Source organism: Tympanuchus pallidicinctus, unplaced genomic scaffold (genome assembly GCF_026119805.1).
Source record: "Tympanuchus pallidicinctus isolate F22 unplaced genomic scaffold, pur_lepc_1.0 scaffold3, whole genome shotgun sequence".
Classification (NCBI taxonomy): Eukaryota; Metazoa; Chordata; class Aves; order Galliformes; family Phasianidae; genus Tympanuchus; species Tympanuchus pallidicinctus.
In genome coordinates this window covers 7,504,404-7,510,740 of record NW_026294747.1, presented here as the reverse complement: position 1 = coordinate 7,510,740, position 6,337 = coordinate 7,504,404, and positions in this window count along the sequence as shown.

The window sequence follows — 6,337 nt, the reverse complement described above, 5'->3', positions numbered from 1 at the left end:
GTGAACAATCATTCGATTAGCTGCAGATAAAAAAAAAACCAAATTGTCTGGCCAACCTATGAAAAGGCATCCCTCTGAAGTGTTTAAGTATAAACAACATCATACAGCAATACAACAAAGACCAAATCTTTCACTAGCAGACAAAAGTTCAAGAAACTAGAAGACTGTATTCCCTGCTGAAGTAAAAAGTAAAGGAGAGAGAGGGAGAGCAGAGCTAAGAAAGGGAATTAAAAAGTGGTGTTAGCAGTTTCTTCCATCTTGAGCCATATGTTTCTTGGCAGTTCACGTGAATTCCCCCTGAGAAGGCTGTACCTTATGGCCAGGCTGACCCACTGCCAGGCTGACCCCATCAACTGCAGAGCATTTTGTGAGCACCGGTAGGAGGTCACTGCCATCTCTATTACCATCTCTAGTGCTTCTTTCCTTTACTCTCCAAATAAGCAGCATGCCTACACCGAAGTACCCATTCAAGGCTTTTGGCTGGTGATTTCAATGTGAGGCTCATGGGAAAGCTGCCCAGTTCAGGGATGGGTGATGTAGTGGAAATTTTGAGTCACGGCCTGAAGCAGTGATTGAGGACTTGGTGGGAAAGCAGGGCCAAAGCAGGGAGGTCAGGTGCAAGCAATGCATCTGAGTGACCGGAAGGGATGGAGCCAGGATCCACCCCTTCCAGACCTCATTTAAGGGTTGGCAGAGGAGGTAAGGGTATCTTGCTGGTGCACCCTGCCTGCTGGAAGCTTTCCAGAAGTGAGCAGCATTTTTTTATTATTATTATTATTTTTTTTTTTTCTTCTTCTTCCTCTCCCCCTTTGTTTCTGTGCCTATGGCTGCTGCATTTGGGTTTGTTCTCACTTGCTGCAGCCTAGGATTGTGCTACTCTGCTATTACTGCTGTACTTCTCATCACATTATAGCATTACAGGTGGTCATAGCCGGCAGTCTGCAGCAGACTGTGCTCTGGTAGCAGTTGAGTCCCTTCTAAGAGCAGCTTGAAAGGCAAGGTGCCACAGCAGCCAAGGGCAGAGAGGAATAACAACAAGTGACAATCTGAGTGATTATGGCCTAAAATAATTTGCATATTTGTACTACAGTCTTGAAAAATATTGTGTAGCATGTAAGGAGTGAGTTTAGTTCCTTTGTGAAATGGATTGCTTTAGTAATACAAGTTAATGGTATTTTATGGGGAAAAGACTATTCAACTATTCGGGCAGATAAGGATGTGGTATCAGTATTAAACATCTCCTATTTTTGCTGATCCTTGTTTTATAGGGACACTTGAAAAGCTCTGAGTTGTAGTAAAAAAAAAAAAAAAAAGTATTCCTACTCACCGAGGCTTTCCAATATAGAAACTTATAGATGTCAGAACTGAATAACTCTTAAGTACAAAAAAATAGAGTTATTTTTCTGGGTCAGCCTGGTATTTAACTTTCTGACCATTTTCATACATTAAACATATGTTAAACTTTTGAATTCAGCCTGAGATAAAGGAACTTTAAGCAAAGAATATGGAAAGAAAAAAAAAATGTCAAAGCAATGAGAGTAGAACCATTTGATGTCTGTCTTTTTTCTCAGGTTTTGCTGAAGTAAATAGGCACTAAGGATGCTGAAATACTGACATATGTTTAGTATAAGCCTGGCTGCTGGGTAAAGAACTGGCTGGAGGGCTGGGCCCAGAGAGTGGTGGTGAAGGAGATAAATCCAGCTGGTAACTGGTCATGAGTGCAGTTCGCCTGGGGTTGGTACTGAGGCCTGTTCTGTTCAGTATCTCTACTGATGTCCTGAATGAAGGCATTGAGTGCAACTAGCAACAGGGCTAGAGGGAATCTCCTCCAGTGCCAGGGGAGATTCAGGTTGGATATTAGTAAATGCTTCTATGAGAGTGCAGTGAGTTGCTGGAATGGACTGCTCAGAGAGGTGGTGGTGTTAGCAACCCTGGAGATGTTCAAGAACAGTTTAGGTGTTGTACTGAGGGATGTGGTTTAGTGGGAAATACGGGTGATATGTGACTGGATGTTCTTGGAGGTCTTTTCCAACCATGACTGCAGTGAGAGGAGCATCCACGGAATTTGCCCGTTGTAGCAGAAATGCTACATCGCATCCTGAAGCAGTGATTGAGCACCTGGTGGGAAGGCAGGGCCAACCCAGGGGAGCTCAGGTCCAAGCAGTGCTCCTAAGAGACTGGAAGGGATGGAGTTAGGATCCACTCCTTCCCAGACTTCAATTAAGGGTTGGCAGTGGAGGTGAGGGTGTCTCTTGCCACAGATCCCTGTCTACCTGAGGCCTTCCAGAGGTAAGCAGCTCTTCTTCATTTCTGCACCCGTAGCTGCTGTAGTTGGGTTCATTCTCATTTGCTGCAGCCCAAAGACTTTGCCATCCTGTTATTATCATGGTACTTTCCATCCTATTATAGCATTACACCTGGATTTACTTGTTCCTGAAAAACTAATTTAAGAGTTTTCTGGAGTTGCCATGTTTCTTTCTAGTTTGATTTGCCCTCTGGACAGTTTAAAATGTGAAGTAGTGAGACCTTCTTTAAAAATACAAGAGCATCATGCAGAGCTGATAATAACAGTTGTAGTGAACTTTGCACTTCATCAGAACCAGCATAACTCAGATGTAGGTGAACCCATTGCAGACCTTTATATCATAAATTGCAGGTGAGATTTGTGGTCTGATCTTTTTAGATAAGAAAACAACTTGCATTAGTTTCATCTTAGCTGTAAAACTTGGAGTGGAATTGCATCATCTCCTTCAGGCTTTCTCACGCCTGATCCAGAAATTTTCTGTACCTGTATGATCATTGCTAAGGACCTGTGAAATATTAACCTACCAGTAAATTCTCTTTTCCAAAACAGCCATCATGTGGCAGCTGTCATTTATTCAGAAGAAAAAAAAAATAGAATTATTCAAATACAGTTTTTTGTTTGTTTTAAGGGCTCATTATTTGGCCAGATGGCAGCTGTGCATTTGAACTATGAACATGCTTTGATCTCATTGTTATTTTACTGCTCCATAAACTGTATTTTCAGTTTGAGGCTCTCCTGCTTTTATCAAGGCCTGTCTAATCTACAGTGCCTGTTTTTACAGTGTGCCTTGTGTTCTTGTAGCTACTAATGACCAGAATGGATGGAGCAGTGTGTCTCCTACCAAACACTATTAGAGCAACAAGAAATGCCACTATTATGACAACAAGAAATCAGATGTAACTTCTGCACTGTATCTCCTTTTCAGACCACAGAAATACAGTGTATTGGATTTGCTTTGACTTGCACAAGCTTGCAAAGCCTGGTAAGGACTCTTTTTCCCTCATATCCACTGATGGTTCAAATGCCAGTTCAAGCCATGGGCTCAGTTTTAAAGCAGTGACCTGTAGCATTAATATTCTCAATGTTTTAAAGTATTTATTTCTACTTGTGGTGCTTCTGTGTACTCAAATGACCAAGCTACACTTCAAAATTGTCGTATCAAATTATTCCAACAACTTTGGAAGTGCAGTACTATCTGATTTAAAAAAAAAAAAAAAAGTCAGCATATGTTCTTTTATAGAAATGTACATATACGTTTTTGGGGGTGTAAGGAAGTGTCAAATAATAGCCCATAGGTGCAAAAGCTTCTATAAGAACTACTGTAGTTTTTAGTATTTTTCAAGACTAGGTCATTAAGATAACTGGGGATGAAATACAGATGAAATATGTCCACTTCAGATCAGTACATAATGGTTGAAAATCTTTGGTGTCGATTTGTTTGTAATGAAACATCTGCTCAGTTTGTAGTAGATGGGTCGTTGATAGGCTTATTGATACCAGTTCTGAAAAGCTAGAATGTTAAATATTATCAAGTATTAAGATATTCTGTTATTACCAGAGAGAATCCTTCTAGGCTGGGGTTGAGTTATATTGCCCCGTTGTATAGGTAAGCCTGACCCTTGCTGTCACAGCTGTGTCTCTTTTAAGGGTAGGAGGCATCAGGCTTTGTGCAGTCTCTCATGAATGGTGCATTTTTGCTTAAATAGGATTTATCAGGCTGGTTGACCAAGTGACTTTTTTGGGCTTTCTGTTGTATTTGACCTGCATGCGATCTGCAAGTGTCCAATAGCACTTTCACAGTGGAGTTTTCTCACAAAGACAGAGGCTGTTTGGTGACTGTATTCCCTTATTCTAGTCCATGTTTTAGCTTGGGCTTCTGTGCTGGTGCTGTAGGTATCTTAAGATCTCTGCCAGGCTTCTCTCTTGTTCCTAGTGCTCCCGTTTTCCCTACTGATTGCTCTTAAGGGTGGGTACTTCATAGCTATAAGCTGTATGGAGGTTTTGTTTGGTTCTGGTTTTTTGTTGTGTGATTTTGAGAACGTTTTCCCCAAACTGTGTATTTATTTTTTTCCCTCGTGCAGCCCTGCACTTAGCTGTGGCTAAGAGTAGTTTATTAAGGTGAGTTGATGGACAACTCCTTTTCTTTAGCATTCCGTTGCCATTTATTGACCTGGTAAAATTTTTAATACTGACATCATGAGAAGCAAAGCCCTTTTTGAGTAGGGGTAGAGTATGTGCAGAGAAAAGACACCCCAGTGTCAAATTCTACTTTCTGTTCTGTGGCATTACTTGGTGAACAGTCCTGTTAGCTTCAACGCTTTGTAATATTGATTTAAGACCTAAGTCTTGCTTCAAATTTCATCTGCTTGATACAGTTCCCTTATTCTCCTTGAAATTGTTCTATAAACAAGTACAACAATATATATAAGAGTTAGGGCAGGAGAATCAAGGAAAAGAGAAAAAACTGATATGAAATTGGACCAACAGTAAACCGTGAAGAAGATGCCTAGAAGAGAAGAAACCAAACATTCTAAGAGATTGAATGGGTTGAAGTTAACAAAACTTGCAGAAGGAGAATTGGAAACACTTGGTAACACAGCAGTAAGGAGGTTGGTGAAAAGTCTAGCTTGGGATGTGAGAAGTGCTAAGAAGGAGCTGCAGAGAAAAAGTACTTGGGAGGGGTTGCATGATGGAGAAAGTCACATGGAGGAAACAGTGAAAATAAAAGCAGGGAGCAAATAAGCTTGTTCAGAAAAATGAATAGCTGGGGGGAAGTGGATCCTGAAGCTAGTATGAGAATAGAAAATTTGCTTGCTTGGAACAAAGCACATAGGAGGCCAATTTTTTCTTTTTTCTTTTTTTAACGCTATAAATTGCTCTTGATGCTACCAGAAACCCCAAAGGTAACACATTAGGATAACGTTACAGATCAAGTATCATCTGTCCACTTAAGTTCTTTGCAGATTATAGGCATTCAGTAAATCCTGCAAAGCTCCTCAAGCCTTTTTCAAAGTCATAAGCAAGTAAGCCTGGAGAAAATACACGTGACAATGTCACAAATAACTCACCAGCCAGTAAATTGCCCAAGCATTTGCCTATTCATAGAAGCAACCCAGCCTTCTGTCTCATAGGTAGGAAGAATTGTCACCATTCAGCTAGATGGCAAACACATCTGTCCTACTGCAGTATAAGTGAGCACTGTCACTTCATTTGTTTGGTTTAGGGTTTAATATCATTGATGCTTCAAAATAATGAAAATAGTCTAATCAAATATGGTAAGAAATGGAATCATTCTTATATTCAGATTTTCCATTCCCTGTTCTAGACATACAGAAGTAATTTCAACTGTGCTTTGTGTGCTTAACATCACAAGGCATTATGTACTTATTTGCTTTAAAAAAGACAGAACAGAATTTAAGCTAAAATTGGGTATTGTACTTTCATGTATTTCAACAGGTTTATCATGATTTGTACTTGTATAAGAGGATGAGCTCCAATGTTTCCTGTTAATAGGTTTCCCATCATTCTGAATTATGGTTATTCTGCATACTTTTTGCATTATGGAACTGAAGTTGGCTTGAATTAGTACACCTTCAAGGATGCCCTTTTAAATTTTTATTGCTTTATGCCATGCTATTTAATGGTTGTTATGGTGACTAAATTTGTGTATTGCATAGGAAAACAAAAATCCCACAACAAAGGTTAGACATTGCCAGCGGGCTTCTTCCCTGAGGCTACTAAAACATGAATTCTTCATTTAGAGAGATCTGACTTTTTAAATTCATAAATTAAAGATGCTCTAATCCGTTTGCTGGAACTAATACTATCCAGTTTTCTCAGCTGACTGTATCTTCAAAATTGCTTATGCAAGTACAAAACTGCTAATACACAAACAAGTAAATTACATGCAGTCTTTGTTAAAGAATACAGTCAAATATTGAATGTTTCAGGAAAAATATTTCCTGAAAGAAGAGGTGCTTTCTCCATCTTGCCATATTTGAGTTTGGGAATCATTACAATATTATGCACTTT